The sequence below is a fragment of the Giraffa tippelskirchi genome, chromosome 6 (assembly GCF_054371585.1).
Source record: "Giraffa tippelskirchi isolate mGirTip1 chromosome 6, T2T-mGirTip1v1.2.pri, whole genome shotgun sequence".
Classification (NCBI taxonomy): Eukaryota; Metazoa; Chordata; class Mammalia; order Artiodactyla; family Giraffidae; genus Giraffa; species Giraffa tippelskirchi.
The window spans coordinates 166,468,906-166,487,064 of record NC_137280.1 but is presented as its reverse complement, the minus strand read 5'-3'; the positions used below and the strand labels follow the sequence as shown (position 1 = coordinate 166,487,064).

Below are 18,159 nucleotides of genomic sequence, written 5' to 3'. Positions count from 1 at the left end.
CCTAGCATGAAACTGACGGAGAAGGCAATGGCACCCCACTCCAGTACTCTTGCCTGGAAAATCCCATGGACAGAGGAGCCTGGTAGGCTACAGTCCATGGGGTCGCTAAGAGTCGGACACGACTGAGCGACTTCACTTTCACTTTTCCCTTTCATGCACTGGAGAAGGAAATGGCAACCCACTCCAGTATTCTTGCCTGGAGAATCCTAGGGACGGCGAAGCCTGGTGAGCTGCCGTCTATGGGGTCACACAGAGTCGGACACGACTGAAGTGACTTACCAGCAGCAGCATGAAACTGAAATAGGCAATTAACTTCCCACCTCTTGTCCTTTGCTTGGAACACCCCTAGGGATGAATACCTGTGTGGTTACTCAGCACAGATCAGAGCAGTCTTTGGTTCTCACCATGGGACACAAGGCATTCAATGCAGGCGCTTCAACAGCGTCCAGAGAGATGCTTCTCACGTTGCACCCCCAAATGAGCCTCAGAAGAATGTTGGCTGGGGAATGAGTGTCCCCCAACCTCACCCCACTCAGCACAGTTGCTGTTATATGAGTGCTGCGGGTGCATCCAGCCTCGGAGCTTAAAACCTCCCACTGCGACACCCCTCACTTCAGTTCCTCGTGAACCTGAGTGCCCTTAACTATTTACCACCCACCACGCAGGCCGTGTTTATAAGACCCAGGTGGCATCCTCCCAGCTGCAGCCAGCTGCTCATATTACACGGTCAGGCCTCATGTACCCACCTAGGGTGGGGGCTGGAGCATAGTAGATGATTATAAATATTTATTGAAATGATCCATGAGAAGCATGTTAAAAGTATGGCCTGGCTTCCTCTTTCTGCCAGTGCAATTTGTGGCTGCTTTGTCTCACACAGAGTCAGGGTGTGCTCCGCTATTATAAGCCAGTTTTCATGGCTAGCCTAGAAAAAAACTAGGAAGAAATCCGTTCCCGGTCCAAAGAAGTAGCTAGAGTTTCCTTTTATAAGAACAACGTGTTTGTTTTAAATAGTTGATCAGCTGCTGGGAGGAAGGGTTGAGACTGCAAGGCGTCTGTCCAGAGTGCAAAAAGCCACAGACCAGCCCTTTCACATGGGATGCCAGCGGCTAATGACAGGCCATTAGCTTCCTTGAGCTCCTGATGGACTTGGCCTTGTGCGCTGAATGCAGATGCTGAGGCACAATGCTACGGAGGGCAGAGACATGCCAAGTTCTGGGGGATGTCTAGGAGCAAGAGTGAGCAGTCCCCAAGGCCTGTGTGTGTATGCACACGTGCGTGCATAGGTGCTTTGGATGAAGATGATAAGTGAAAACAATTACCCCAGAAATGACCAGGTAAGGAAGAGGCCGTGAAGAGAGAGACAGCGAGTGAGGATGAAGTTGCCTGCTGTGGCATGTGAGAGTAACTTCTTCCCTCTCAGACTCGCTTGTGGAATCCTGGAAAAGCTCCATCACTCAGCAATGCTCTGGCTCCAATGAGTTTTCTGGGAAGTCACCTTGAAGAGGTGCTGCGCTTTGAGTGCAGGTCAGCTCGAGGCAGGAAAAGACTACAGGCGCGGACTCGGAAAAGGAAAGGGGCAACGGACATCCAGGTTATATCCTCCTAAACAAAGACTAAATGTGTGAAGTAGGTGATTTGTTTTTTTAATTGGAGTAGAAGTGCTGCGGTTCACGGGGTCGCAAAGAGTTGGACACGACTGGGCAACTGAACAACAACATTAATTGCTTTACAATGTCGCGTTTCTGCTGTATAGTGACGTGAACCAGCCGTGCATACACACGCACTCCTTCTTGAACCTCCCTACCGACCACTGCAGCCCGTCCCCCTGGGTCATCACAGAGTCCTGAGCTGAGCTCCCTGTGCTATACAGCAGCTTCCCTCTAGCCATCCGTCTTACACATGGTACTGTTTACCTGTCAGACCTAATCTCCCAGTTCGTCCCGCCCTCCCCTTCCCCCCTGTATCCGCACGTCTGTTCTCTGTCTGCCTCTCTGTTCCTGCCCTGAAAATAGGTTCACCTGTACCATTTTTCTAGATTTCACACAGATGTGTTAATATGCTAATATGTTAATAACATCTGTTTTTCTCTTTCTGAGTTTGAAAACTTTAATATTGTCTCTTTTCCCATGACTATGAACTTCTTGAAGATCCTGTCCTTCTGGCAATATGAGGAGGTCTGTCAAAATGTAGAAAAAAGCCAGCAGGCTATTCACCCATGGTCAGAAAGATCCCCTGGAGCAGGAAATGGCAACCCACTCCAGTATTCTTGCCTGGAGAATTCCATGGAGGAGCCTGGTGGGCTACAGTCCATGGGCTGCAAAGAGTTGGACATGACTGAGAGACTGAGCGTACAAGCGCACGTACACACACACACACACACACACACAGACACACACAGACACAGACACACACAGACACACACACACAGACACACACACACAGACACACACACACACAGACACACACACACTCACACACAGACACACACACACACTCACACACACCCCCCCCCTATGGTCTAGGAGCCTGTGTTTCCCCCCACCCCCCACCCCCCCACACACACCCCTATGGTCTAGGAGCCTGTGTTTCCCACCACCCCCCACCCCCACCCCCCCCCACACACCCCTATGGTCTAGGAGCCTGTGTTTCCCCCCACCCCCCACCCCCACCCCCCCACCCCCCCCTATGGTCTAGGAGCCTGTGTTTCCCACCACCCCCCACCCCCACCCCCCCCACACACACCCCTATGGTCTAGGAGCCTGTGTTTCCCCCCACCCCCCCCCACACACCCCTATGGTCTACGAGCCTGTGTTTCCCCCCACCCCCCACCCCCACCCCCCCACCCCCCCCTATGGTCTAGGAGCCTGTGTTTCCCACCCCGCCCTGAGACAGAAGGCCCAGCTTGGGCTGACCTCACGCCAGTCTAGGAAAATCCTTCATTGTCACCTTCTACCTGTAGTCGTTGAACACACGTAGAGTATGTGCATGATCCATCCATCCATCCAGTTCATCAACCAGTACGGCACTTGGCCCCTCACTTGTGGCTAACCAACCCCCTTCCTCCCTGCTCTCTCCTTTGGTGCTGAGAGAAGTCAGTCTGACACCACCCTCGCATTTGTATCTTCACCCTGAGAGATTGTTTCCATGCAACCACTTCATGGAAACGAAGGGCTATTCCTTTGAGATCACAGTGTTTGGATGGTTCACATCAAGTTGCAAAGTTAAAATACTAGAACAGCCTAATTTAGCTTCCCATTAAAATAATGAAAAGCCTCCTCTCAATAGTAAATTCTAATACACTTGTCTCCAACGAGACAGCATCCTGCAGGCAATTGTACATTTGTCTCAAAGGTGACACAAACAGTTTCTAATTTAAACACATAAATTTAGCACATAATGGTACGTGATGGGGGTCTCAGATAAGGCATAAGTGCCATTACTGGCACCATTACTTTATCTGTCAAAAAGGAGTTATCCTAGGTCATATGCAATGTTCCTTCAAGCACTAACAGATCTTAAAAAATTTGGCTAATTTCTCTCTTAGGCTGTAAGTTATATGTAACGTTTCCTAGTTAAAAATGAGACTTGCGTGTTTAAGGAAAATAAATTGAGAGAAAAGGCAGAAAAGAGTATTAATTGAGAGCACTAGTGAAGCACCAGGTCTATTTTCCTATGTAGCTTCACTGCAACTTAGTCAACCATCAGGATTTTATTGCATACTTATTTATAGTTGCTCAAATTCAGTGACCCTGTGAATGATATTTCAGTTGTGAAAACTATATAACTTTCATGCTTTTCGGTTTCTTACTGAAGTGTAGTTGATTAACAATATTATACTACTATATATTTTCAGATTCTATTTTCTGATAACATTCTGTATTTGTCTTTCTCTGACCTACTTCATTAAGCGTAATACTCTTTAGGTCCATCAACATTGTTGCAAATGGCAGAACTTCATTCTTTTTTACGACTAATATTTCATTGTATATCTATATATACATGCTGCATCTTTGTCATTTACTTGTTGATGGACACTTACGTTGCTTCCATATTTTAGCTATTGTAAATAATGTTGCTATGAACATTAGGGTACATGTATCTTTTCAAATTAGTGTTTTCCCATTAATCCTGCAGTAGAATTGCTGAATTATAGTTCTATTTTTAACTTTTTGAGAACCCCCATACTATTTCCCATAATAGCTGTACCAATTTACATTCCCACCAACCATGTGGGATGGTTTCCTTAAAAAAATTTTTTTTCACAGTATATACTTTGATACACACACACACACACATATACGAGTGAAATGGTGTTTTTGGTATTTTGTGGAAGTATAGTTGATTTACAATGTTGTATTAGTTTCAGGTATACAGCAAAGTGATTATTATACACACATATATATTTTTTCAGATTCTTTTTCCTTATAGGTTATTATAAAATATGGAGTATATATATACTTGTGCCATGCAGCAGGTCCTTGCTGGTTGTCTAATTAAATTAATTAATTAACTTAAAAAAGTTACTTTTGTGACCACACAGTATGGCATGTGGGATCTTAGTTCACTGACCAGGGACTGAACCAAGGCCCTGGGCAGTGAGAGTGTGGAGTCCCAACCACTGGACTGTGACGGAATTCCCGGGTATATATTTCATATGTAGTAGTGTGTACAGGGGAGAAGGCAATGGCACCCCACTCCAGTACTCTTGCCTGGGCAATCCCACGGACAGAGGACCCTGGTAGGCTGCAGTCCATGGGGTCACTAGGAGTCGGACACAACTGAGCAACTTCACTTTCACTTTTCACTTTCATGCATTGGAGAAGGAAATGGCAACCCACTCCAGTGTTCTTGCCTGGAGAATCCCAGGGATGGCGGAGCCTGGTGGGCTGCCGTCTATGGGGTCGCACAGAGTCAGACATGACTGAAGTGACTTAGCAGCAGCAGCAATAGTGTGTACAGAAGTTTTAATCTCAAACTCTTAATTTATCTCTCCCCTGCACCTTTCCCCTTTGGTCACCATAAGTTTGTTTTCTATGTCTGGGGGTCTATTTATTTCTGTTTTGTACATAAGTTTATTTGTACTTTTAAAAATTTTTTTAGATTCCACATATAACTGATATCATATGGTATTTGGCTTCCTCTGGCTTCCTTCACTTAGTATGATAATCCGGATATCCATCCATGTTGCCGCAAATGGCTGTTGGTTGGGGCCAAGTCTCAGTCCCAAAACGGTGACTTCTGGGAGAGCTCATGAATGAGTATTCCCTGAGTGTCCTTGTCCCCACAGTGAGCCACAGCTGCCTCCCCAGGAGACCCTCAAGACCTGCAGGCGGGTCTGGCCCAGACCCCTCGAGTCACTGCTTTGCCCTGGGTCCCAGTGTGTGTGAAACCTTGTGTGTGCTCCCCAAGAGTGGAGTCCCTGGTCCCCCACTTCCTGTGGACTCAAGCCCCGGTGACCATCCAAGTCAAATGCTCTGGGGACTCCTTTTCCCAATGACTGACCCACCTAGACTGTGTAGCCTGACATGGGGCTCAGAGCTGTCACTCCTGGGGGGGAATCTCTGGGTTATAATTATTTTCCAGGTTGGGGTGGTCTCCCACCTGGTGGGTATGGGATTTGATTATACCATGAAAGTACCCCAACTTTTTGGCTATAGAATGTAGTGGCTTCTACTTTGCCTTTGGATAAAGAATATCTTTTCTGGTAGGTTTGAGTCTGTTTTTCTCAGTGGTTGTTCAGAAGTTGGCTATGATTTTGGTGTTTTCATGAGAGGAGGTGGACTCAAGTCCTGCTACTCCACCATCTTGTCTGATGATTTCTTTTGATAAAGCCAGAACACCCGTGCCTAGAGATAACCGACATACCTGATTTCCCTTCTCCTCCCTTCCTTCTGCCCTGCCTCCTCTGACTGGGCCTCACTCTGGGGGGAAGGACCTGATCCCCTCTGATCTCCACATGGGGGGCCCACTGGACTCCATCGCCATTGAGTCAGTGCAGTTTCAGGCTGTGTCTTAGCGTCCTCTGTTGATATTTCCTATTGTTTTTCTGGTCTCTGCTTTATTTATACTCTTTGATTGTTATTTCCTTCCCTCTGTTGACTTTGGGCTTTGCTTATTATTCTTTTGAAGATGAGGTTAATTGAGATTTTTTCTTGTTTTCTTGAGATAGGTCTGTATTGCTATAAACGTCCCTCTTCAGAACCACTTTTGCTGCATCTCATAAATTTTTGGAAAGATGTGTTTTCATTTTCATTTGTCTTCAGGTATTTTCTGATTTCCTCTTTGATTCCTTCAATGACCCACTTTTTTTTTTTTTAGTAGCATGCTGTTTATTCTCCATAAGTTTGTGCTTTTCCCATTTTTCTCTCTGTAATTGATTTTTAGATTCATACCAGCATGCTTTTTCTAATATATAGTACCTCTCAAACAAAAATACATTTGCAAATTTAAGGCTTAAATTTATAAAAAAGATTAGACTAAAGTAACTTTCCTAACTGAAGTAACCTTACTCAATTAGAAAAAAACCACCTCATTTCCATATGTAATGATTTTAACATCCATATGCTTCAGAAAGCAGCTGGCAGTTTTAACAATAGCAATTGATATTTACTGTCATTGTGATACCTGTAATATGCTAGGTACTTCATAGGTATTTTATTTAATGCTAACAAGCCTGAAAAGTAGATAGTATGCCTATTTTATTAATGGAGAAAATAGAGATTAATAGGAATTAAGTGACAAGTGGGAAATGCTTGAATCAAGAATCACTTCCAATCCTGATTGATGCCAGTCTTTGCTCTACACCCTTTCAAGTACTTTAAATTTCTAGAACACATTGACTTTTGTTATTATGTAATAATAGTAATATTCTAATAATTTTATTCAAATTAAAAATTCCAAAGGCCTGAGAGGCAAAGAAAATGAAGGTAAAAACAACCACTAAACTCAGAAGCCAGCCAGTGTGCAATCTTGCATGAAACACCCAAGGATCAGCCACATTCACGTAGAAGAGCAACAACATCAGAAAGCGTGAAACAAGTCTTCCAATTTCCCTTACTTGGCTTGTATACAAATGGCACTGGAATAAGCAACATATTGACACCACCAAGTATCAATTTTGATAACTCTGCCATTATGTTGTTCATTATGTTCTCCCTGTAGAAAAATGAGTGGAGAACAAGAGTGAAGGTTGTTATTTATACATGTAAGAAGTTGTCCTGATTATAATTCTGCTCACCCAACACCAAAAATCACAGGGGGCTCCAAAGTACATTTATGTCAACTGGACTTTGGTTGTATGATCAGATCTCCATTCATGAAGGAACATAATAAAAGTGAAGAATAAAACATCAAGCCTTGGAAGCATATAACCGGTTGTTGGACTTAGAGGGTGGGCTGTAATAATAATTTAAAGAATGTTTTTCTCTGTTAATTGACACCCCTGTATACTATGTGAATCAAATGTTCATTTCACACACAAGTTTCAGTACATGCTGGATGCTTTTGTGTGTTTTTTTTTTTGTGGGGATGGATTGTGATAAGAATTCAACAAGTAAAGCATAAAAGAAAATATGCCTAATGAAACTCTTCTGTGCCATTAATTCTAAACATTCTGAAATATTGAAAATGTGGACCAAAAAGCATTGCCTGCCATTTCAGTAAACAACAAATGATGTCCACCATCAAGCCATCAGCCACTGCAGCTGCCCCTGATGGTACACCCTGAGGGGAATTTAGAATGGAGAAAAACAGGATATTGGCCCTGGGTGTTTAAGATGCCTATCAAAGAAATAATTTCACTTGGTCTAGAATCTTGCATCTTCCCATTCATAGAAAAGCACTAAAATCATTCACTTGAAGATGTCTTTTGTGTGTGATCAGTAGTAATCTTTTGATGTTTGACTAGAATGTTTTTTCAGCGATAACTCCTACCATAGACTTCCACCTGGGCCCAGGGCAGTTTTTAAAGTACAGGGGAGAGGCCGGCGGGTAGGGACCACCTCAGTACAACCGCCAGCAGCATCGTGGCGACCCGGAACCTCCCTCCCCAAGAATATGACAGTGACGGTGATTCTTACGAAGTGTTGGATTTAACTGAGTATGCCAGAAGACAACACTGGTGGAATTGAGTGTTCGGCCACAGCTCCGGACCTATCGTAGAAAAATACTCAGTAGCCACCCAGATTGTCATGGGTGGAGTGAGTGGCTGGTGTGTGGGATTTTTGTTCCAGAAAGTTCAGAAACCTGCAGCATCTGCAGGAGGTGGTGGCTTTCTTCTCCTTCAGATTGCCGGTCACGGTGGCTGTGTGCAGATCGACTGGAAGAGATGTAAACAAGGCAAAAAGACGGATGAAGAAACGAGCAAATAAGGCAGCACCCGAAATCAATAACATAATAGAAGAAGCGACAGAATTTGTCAGACAGACTGTTGTGATATCCAGTGGATCTGTGGGAGGCTTTTTGCTGGGTCTTGCATCTTAAGAAGATGAATGTTCTATCACAGTGGAGTCTACCTCTGAGAAGAGACTTGGTGGTGACAAGGTGGTCTCCACATTACACACTGACAGATTCTCCAGGATGCATGACAGGAAACAGCTGGACAGTACCAAGCTCACTGCTTAGCATTTTGCCATCTGAAATTTGGCAGACAAGTATCTGCTGTAAAATAACCTATAGGGTATGTATATATATATATATATAATGGTATCCCTTAGCAAAACATGGCTTTCATTATTTTTAAAAAATTTGTGTTTGTTTAAAATTTGCCTATAAAACACTACTATTGGATGTAGATATGGAGAGGTAAAAAATAATCTGTTGGATATATTCACCAGTATTATTTTATTTAACAAAAAGAAACAAAGCAAAACTCCTATATATCCTGTCCCCTCTTTCCCTCTGAATAGTCCCTCAGAGCTTTCTGAGGGGAGGCCTTCCCAGGCTCCAGTCCTCAGTACAAAATATAGTTCTAAATTTTTAGGTTGTGTGTGTGCGTGTGTGTGTGTGTGATTTTCCAGTTGACAGTTTTGGCAACCAACAAAGGGATCCAGAACAGACTTCTCTCGCTCACTGGAACTCTACAAGGAGCGGGAGCTTTGCCATCAGCAGAAGCCCGCTCGATCCTGTTTGCCCTTCCTCAAAAAGTCCAGATGAGTTTAGGTGAGTCTTTCTTAGGTCTCAGATACCTGGTTATTAGCTGGTGAGATTTTGTTGTTGCTGTTCAGTCACTAAGTTATGTCCGACTCTTCGTGACTTCAGGGACTGGAGCACTCCAGGGCCCCTGTGCTCCACTATTTTTTTTTTTTTGATTCATGACCGTTGAGTTGGTGATGCTCTCTAACCATCTCATCCTCTGCTGCCCTGTTCTCCTTCTGCCCTCAATCTTTCCCAGTATCAGGGTCTTTTCCAGAGCTGGCTCTTGACATCACATGGCCTAAGTGTGGGAGCTTCAGCATCAGTCTTTCCAATGAACACCCAGGACTGATCTCCTTTAGGATTGACTGGTTTGATCTCCTAGCAGTCCAGGGGACTCTGAAGTGTCTTCTCTAGCATCACAATTTGAAAGCATCAATTCTTTAGCACTCAGCCTTCTTTGGACTTCCTTTGTAGCTCAGACAGTGAAGAATCTGCCTACAATGCAGGAGACACACACTCAATCCCTGGGTCAGGAAGATACCCTGGAGAAGGGCATGGCAACACACTCTAGTATTCTTGCCTGGAGAACTTCACGGACAGAGGAGTCTGGCAGGTTACAGTCCATGGGGTCACAAACAGTTGGAAACGACTGAGTGACGAACATACACACACACAGCCTTCTTTATGGTCCAACTCTCACATCCATACATGACTACTGGAAAAATCATAGCTTTGACTATATGGACCTTTGTTGGCAAAGTGATGTCTCTGCTCTTTAATAGGTTGTCTAGGTTGGTCATAGCTTTCCTTCCAAGAAGCAAGATACTAAGTTTTATTTGGTGGTGGTTAAACTCCTCCCTTAAGGAGGAGTTTTTCTCCTCCTCCTAAACCAAGGAGCAGGTTTTCTTAGAACCTTACTTGCAAGAAGAGGTACCTGGCTTATCCTCTGTTGAAAGACATTGGGAAGATTTAATATGTACATACAGAACTTAAACTTCCAGTACTTAACAGGAGATTAAAGGAAATCTTGCCCTTAAGATGGCCAAACTGAGATTCTTTTGAGGTTACAGAATGAATTTTTGTGTGTGTGCGCAGCTAGAGAAAATCCGGCTGGATAAAACACCTTTTCACAATTCTGTCCTTAAAGTAACAAAAGCCTTTCTAGGAAGGACTTGCTTTTCTCTCCCTGTGTGTTTGAGATGTAAACATTCCACCTGAACTTAGGCATCCCTCCTTGCAATCTCCTGTCCCAGCCTGCTCTGGTTTGAGACCTGGGTCTCTCATCCAGAAGGCACACATTTGGTGTACATTTGGCAGCCAGTTGAACAGACTGGAATCCCGAGCTGTCCTTTTGTCTGGCTGTGCCAGCTCTCAAGGACAGTCGTCATAAGGGCCCCCGCCCTCGGTCATCTTCTACTTCATTTTGCCTCCTATGCAGTGATGGCCCCTCACTTTCTTAGACTTTGGGGCAGTAATCTTTGTAGATGTTGTGAAGGCTACATGTTTAGCACTCCCTCGTGGGAACACGTCTTGCATCTTCTTGGTGTGAGTTGCTACAAAGATACTACTTATCAGTGGCCAGGTGATGGACCCTTTAAATTGGAGAAGGTTTTAAATTGGCAAATATTTAGACAGCTCTCATTTTAAACAGCTTTTTATTGGTACCTTTGCTGGGCAGCGGGGGAGGTGTGGAAATTAGAAGGTTTCACATATATGTGTTTGTGTGTGAGTGCTCAGTCTGTCCAACTCTTTGTGACCCCATGGACTGCAGCCCACCAGGCTCCTCTGTCCGTGGGACTTCCCAGCAAGCCAGCAAGAACACTGGAGACAGACAGACACACCCACACCCACACAGATACACACACACACGTATATAACCTAGAAACTCCCTTAGTTTAAAATAAGCAAAAGTTTGGGAAACATTTTTTGTGGTCTAGACTTCCTCTCAGTGAGTCTTACAGTTGCTAATAAAACATGAGATGGTTAATTAGATTAACAGGGAAGTAAGAAGCCGATGGAAAGTCTAAAGACTTCTTGCTAACAAGGTGGACATTTTAAAGGGACTTGTTCCAAAAAGATTAAAAAAAAAATCTTCAGGTAGTTCTCAAGAAATGGGGTAGATAAAACAGGTATTAATAGGATTAAAACAAAGGTTTGATACAATACTACCTAGTGTGGGGGACCAATAAGGGGTCCCTTTGTTCCGTTTAACCTTGAAGGGCCCCAACCAAGTCTACTCTATTTACCTTAAACAGTACATATATATTTAACAGACTGGGAAAAATTACACTGAGATCCCTGACCAGCAATTGCTTGTGGCAACGTTAGGCCAACTAATCAAGTTAAAAGATTAAAAAGGCCTGAGTCCCCTGGCTCAGCTCCTCGCTGGGAGCCCCAAAGCCTTTTTACAAAAGTAAATAAAATAGCTGGAGGATAAAAAGGAAAGGTTCTGGGACTCCTAGTAAGACCAAGGCTTGTTGATGATGGGGTCCTATTGAAAACTGAAGTTAAAGGTATAAAACTGAGATGAAAGTTTCTAAAAATTGGTACATTTCCATGGGCTTTATATGACATGGTTACATCTCCTGTGCCTAATTAGATTGTGTGATAGACATTGTATCTCACTGGGGAATGTGTCCCCTGCCTACTTTAAGATGGGGCATATACATCTACCCCTACTGCTGCTGCTAAGTCACTTCGGTCGTGTCCGACTCTGTGCGACCCCACAGACGGCTGCCCACCAGGCTCCGCCGTCCCTGGGATTCTCCAGGCAAGAACACTGGAGTGGGTTGCCATTTCCTTCTGCAATGCGTGAAAGTGAAAAGTGAAAGTGAAGTCGCTCAGTCGTGTCTGACTCTGCGCGACACCATGGACTGCAGCCTACCGGGCTTCTCCGTCCATGGGATTTTCCAGGCAAGAGGACTGGAGTGGGGTGCCATTGCCTTCTCTGCCAACATACTAAAGGCAACTAGTAGTGTTACCTAAGCCCACAAAATATTAAAAACGGGGAGCTAATATTCTGGGGTTAATAAAAACAATAATAGTTTTTTTTGCTCTGAGTTTGACTTGTACCCTCAGAAAGAGGGTCTTTGTTGAATACCTTGTGCAAACTTTGGAAGCCCTGACAAACTGAACCCTAGAATTTTAGAATATGGAATTCCTGATTTTCAGTGTATTTGGAAATCTTCTTATTCATTAAAAAAAAAAAAAAAAGAAAAAACTAAAGAAAATGTAGCTGGACAAATCGATCTTTTTATACCATTTAGGTGGCAAATCGGTTCTTAGGAGAGTTAAAAGCAACTGTCTAGCAAATCTCAAAGAATCAAAAATTTAAGTACAGTCCACAGTGACTTGAGACTGAGCCTGATTACCTCAATCAGATGGAATCTGAAACCAAAGGGAAAAAGGGGGGAGGGGGAGGAGGACTTTTTAAACTCAAACCTCTGAAAAAATCTCCCTCAGCAAAAGCAAATTCACAGCTTCATTAAGGGTCTGTCATAGACAAATACAAATCTTAAGTCTTTTCCACAAATAGTAAAGCCTTAATCATCTGAGTAAATAAACTTATTTCACTGTTATAAACTAGTAAGTTTATATTGTAATTCCTGACTCATAACTGAAGTTTTAAAGGTCTAAGATCTCTAGTTATGTCTGTTTATGTCTGTGCAAATTATACATATGCCTCTATCTCCAGATAGTATTCCCAAAATTTATAAAAGAGCTCTAATTTACTTAAAAGTAAGTGCTTGCAAATTAAATATTTCTAAGTATGAAGAAAACTGGCCAGATAGAATTTTAGGTTCATGTAATCTAGGAAATACTAATATCTGGTATTAAAGCTAGCTTAAGCTTGTTGGTTTAACCAATAGACATATCTCATTTTTATTGTCCCTAGGTGTTTTGCAGGTCAGTAAATTCATTATGTCTGTTGCAAAGTTTATCAGCAAGCAGAATTAACCTGGTGTATTATTTTTGTAAGTTATAAAATATAAATAAGAGTTTTCTGGTGAACTCTTTAGGAATACTGTTTTGGATGTACCTAAAATAGTTTCTCCAGATTGTTGGTAACTTGAAACTTTAGAACTTCACTAAGTTAAATGGTGGAATTCACTGAATATCCAGATTATTTCAAGTAAGATAAAATCCTGGAACATTAATTGCTGAAAACTAAAGATTTTGGTTATTAGACACATCTTGTAGCACATTGAGGAGAGATACTCTATGAGAAAGCGCATGTTTCTAGAGGTTATAGAATAGGTGCCTAAGTTTACCAATCAAGAAATACTGGTGTGTTCATAATGGCTTGCTTCTTAGTTTTCACTAGAAACCAAGGTGTTTAAGGATTGGGAATTCTAATTAAAATATGTAAGTAAAGCTACTGGAAATAAAGGAAATATTTTAGTATGCAAGGTAAGTAGGATGTGTGTTTTCAGCAAAAGAAGGTATGAGGAATGGAAATGTATTGTGCTAAGGGAAAAGAGATTTTTGCCCTAAAGCTGATTAATTCTAAATGCTAAAGAAAAATAAAGAATAAATAGGTACAGAAAGTTGTGGAAAGTTTGTGGAAAGGGAGGACTGAGAACAGTTTTGGACATGACTAGGCTGAGATTGGATTAAATTTAATTAGGGAAGTGAACTTTGTAATTGAAGGTAGATGGGTGCAGGGCTGGAGTTCCCTTTTCTGTTAAGAGGAAAAAGCTTTCTAGAAATGTTAGGCTACTTTTGATACAGGATTATGAGTTTATTTGTCTTCTAAATGATCTGTATTTACCTTAAAAATCTTTTGTCTCTTCGGATGAATAAGTATTGTTTCAGTGACCTATGATTTTATTTGATAGTGTTTTAATGATCTGATAGTGTTTTAAAACTTTGATGTCTCTTACAAACTTGTCTAAGTGAAATTCTAACCAAAATTCTTCCGACATGTAGCTAACTTTGGGATGCTTCAAAGGGCCCCTGAAATATTCCAAAGACAGATACTAAACTAAATGAATTTATTGGGTATATTACATGGGAACTACGGTCAAATATGTGGTGGTAAAATTTTCTTATATGGGTAGATATCATTAATATAGATGTACCAAGATCTAAAATTCTGGTACGTCCTGGTATGTTATAAAGTCATAATTCTAGTTATCTTAAAATGCTGTATGTCATAGAAATAACCAAGTTTCTTGTCAACTGCATTATAATCAGATTTTTTAATTTAACCATGCCATTTTAAGTCTTTAGTCACTTATATTAATAGATAGTCATCATTTTACTCAGATATTTTTATAAAGATCCTCAAGAAGATTCATAAAAAGGACTTTTGGACAAACAAGTTTCTGATGACTTTTAGATCATACTACTACAATGGGTAAGAAATTACAGAACTCTAATGGAAAACCTGACTTCACCCAGATCAACAGGAATTATGAGCAATAAATGATTTATAATTTTATGACTTTTTTTCTAAAACAGTGTCTTTTAATCTTTTTCAGAAAGCCTTTCTTATGTTTTGACCTGCAACAAGTTGGTAATTGCTATCTTCATTTACAAAAGGTATGATTTATCTCTCCTTGATCCCTTCAGAATTTTTCTTCTCCACCTGCCTCCCCTGTAGACTTGATGACTTATTGTGACCAGATCACATCCAGTTACACCAATTATTGTTTTAATCTGTCCTGTTTCTCCAACTATTTATGCCTTGTCTCTACCTGCTACACTATGATTTTATTAATGATACTAGCTGTATTTACTCATATCCTGTCTATAAGATGGGCTTCCCTGGTGGCTCAGATAGTAAAGAATCCACCTGCCATGTGGGAGACCTGGGTTCGATCCCTGGGCTGGGAAGATAGTTTTCTATTGCATTATCCAATGTGTAACCCATCCTCTGACAAAACTAATGATGGCTGAATGTCTTGAGGCAGTTGATCAAATGTAACTGTACCCAGAATAAGTGTAATGGTGCAACTGTAGAAATGGGAAGCAACAAGGGAAAATTTTCCTGGGTCATAATTCCTAGTGCTATGGGAAAATTGGTCATGAAATGTCTCCCAAACCTTGATCTAATTTATGACTTCAAGGAGGTGCTATGGACAAAAAAGTTGCCTGTCATTTCAATAATCAATGAATTAGCCCCACCATCAAGCCCTCAGCCGCTGCACCTGCCCCCAACAGTGTACCCTGAGGGTAATTCAGAAATGAGAAAAACAGGATCCTAGCCCTAGATAAAATACATATCAAAGGAATTTCAGTGAGCCCAGATTCTTTCCATATATAGAAAGTCACTAAAATCTCTTAACTTGATGTCTTTTGTGTGTGTAATTCACAGTAACTGTTTGATATTCAACCACATATTTTCAGCAAAAATGCAAAAACTCCTATATATCCTGGCCCCTCCCTTACCTTTTTGGAACAGGTTGTCAGAACTGAGAGGCTGCCTTCCTGGACTGTAGTCCTCAAATAAAACAATTCTCAACTTATAGATTATGCATTTATGTCAGTTAACATCTATAAATTCCACTGAAATAAAAACATTTTTTCTATAGGGTTAGCCAAAAAGTTTGTTCAAGTTTTTCAAACCTGTTGGGCTTGTTGGGCAACCCAATATATTTATAATGGGTTTTATTTCAATTTTTACTGTACATCTCTGTGAACAGAGTATCAGAAATTGAACTAGTAGCTTCTGAGCAAAATCTTTAACTTCTAAGAGCATCCCCCTAATATACTATTAATGGTAATAATTTTTTTTAAACTTTTGTCCTTTTTTTTCTTTAGAAGCCAGCACCCTGCGGCATGCGGGATCTTAGTTCCCCAACCAGGGACTGAACCCGTGGCTCTGCAGTGGACATGCAGCGTCTGAACTACTGGACCCCCAGGTAAGTTCTGGTGATATTTTAAAAGTGTATTGCTTCAATGTGTATTTTTTTTATGCCCAGAAATAGTCTCAATTCTTTTACCCCAAACTCGATTTGCCTTAAAATGCCTAACTTTAAGTGCTAACAATCTATATAGAAGAATACTGGTTCTAATTCCAACACCTGAGAGCCTAAGATATTCTCAGTTCTCTCTCAAGAGTATTTATGGGAATCAAAACAAGGAACTTCTTATTGTAGATCTGACCAAATGGCTACTCAAGTGACCTGTGTATTTATAAGAATCATTTCATTCTAAAAATAAAAATTGCCCTACATGGAGTGTATCCACTGATAACTTGAACCCCACTATACCCCAGTGAGTGTTTAGCAGTGTCTGGAGACATTTTTGGTTGTCTCACTGGGGGTAGGGGAGTTGCTATTTGCATTAGAGACCAGGGATGTTGGTGATAATCATACAATACCCAGGACAGTCCAACATGGCAATAGTGAGTTTGGGAACCCTTGAGTTACACACAGTAAAGATACTGGAGCACTGGTGAGATAGGAAACGCTGCGAAAGACAGTGAATACGGTTCCTGTTCTGGTACAGCTGAGATGATAAACCACTTTATATGTACTTTTTAAAAATGAAAATGGTCTACATAATATTTATATTTAAATACTTTTATTTTTATTTCACAAAAAAAGCAACAGTGTTTGCAGGTACACATGCCTTTCAGTCAGTGCTGGTCATATGCAAAACAAGGTATCAGAAGTATAAAGAAAAATAAGCCTTTTCCCTTTACAAGTGACAAAACACAATTTGCATATATAATATTATATATATACATACTATTTTCAAAATCTTTCACAAAAGACAAGATTATGATACAAATTTAGAATTCTACCCACAAGCTCAGATTCAAGAAATTGGAGATCTCTATAAGTGTTTAAATACAAAAATGTGATACCTTTACAAGTTTTGAAGTAATTACTTTTCAAAGTGTTTGAGAGACTATTCACAGCAACATGGAACACTTGGCTTTAATCAAGAAAGCTGTAAGATTAAGTTTTGTCTCAATGTGAGTTTGTTGATTAATGCAAATGTTCCAATTATGCTGTAATTGTCACTTTATACACAGGAATATGTTACTATACTGATGCTTTCTATAGTTCAAGTCTGGAGCATTTCATTCAGCTAAGCCCTGACCTTTACTTACTTTGAAGTATTTCAAATTAAGAACTGTTGAGAAATACCGCTAAAGATGACCATGACTAACTCCAAAAAGATGCTCCCTTTTATTTATGGTCAAAGTTAAATGTGGCATGAATAAACTTTTATTTTCCATTCAGCAGCAGGTATAAGTAACAGCAAAGTATAAGCAAATTTTTCATCACTAGAACCTGAGAGTCTGATATGGTGAATAACGTCTCTTTGCAAATTTTCTAGGAGTCCTATATCATTCAATGTTTCTAAAAATAACAGTATGGCAAATCTTCAGCATTAGATTGGTTATAAATTGCAGAACAAAAAAACAGTGCTCAGAAGCTCGGAGGGAGGGAAGAGAGGGATGGATGGACTTTCCACATGCATTTTCTTAGTGACAGATAAATATGGAGTCGTAACATTTACCATGTGGTGGATGAACAGTCAATGTGAAATATGACTGAAGAATGCTGAAAGTTAACACACAGGTCTAGATGTATGAAATGCATGCAAAGACACAGAGCTAAAGGGGCAACATGGGCTTACATTTCCGAGGACACTTGAAGATAACATCTAACAGGGCAAGCACTGAAGACAAAAAGGAAAAATGAACAGGAATGGTTCAGCTAGTGGAGAAGTAGCAGATGACAGATGACAGATGCAGCCATGCAGAAGAGCTCTGGGGAGGAAAGGGCCAGCTCGCCCTGCCACGTGCAAGGTGTTGCGAGATGAAGGGCTTGCCACCCTGATTCTTCTTGGATCAGTTTTGGGGTCCATGTTGTCATTTACTAGAATGATGGCAATAACTCAAAAAGATGCGCTCCAAAACCCAAAATGATTTCTACCGAGTACAGAAGAATATGTTACTAATGGAACTGTAGCTAACTGAGTCAGAATCCAGGCCTCAGAAAGGAGCTACTCTTAAGGGTCTTCAAATGAGTTTGAATGAGTGCTGCTGAGAGATGAATAGCA

The 18,159-nt window shown here is 41.3% G+C and overlaps 1 pseudogene; it reads left to right on the top strand.

The window, feature by feature from the left end:
• Window positions 1-7,672: 7,672 nt before the first annotated feature.
• On the top strand, window positions 7,673-8,481 carry LOC145510939 (FUN14 domain-containing protein 1 pseudogene; annotated as a pseudogene).
• Window positions 8,482-18,159: the final 9,678 nt, after the last annotated feature.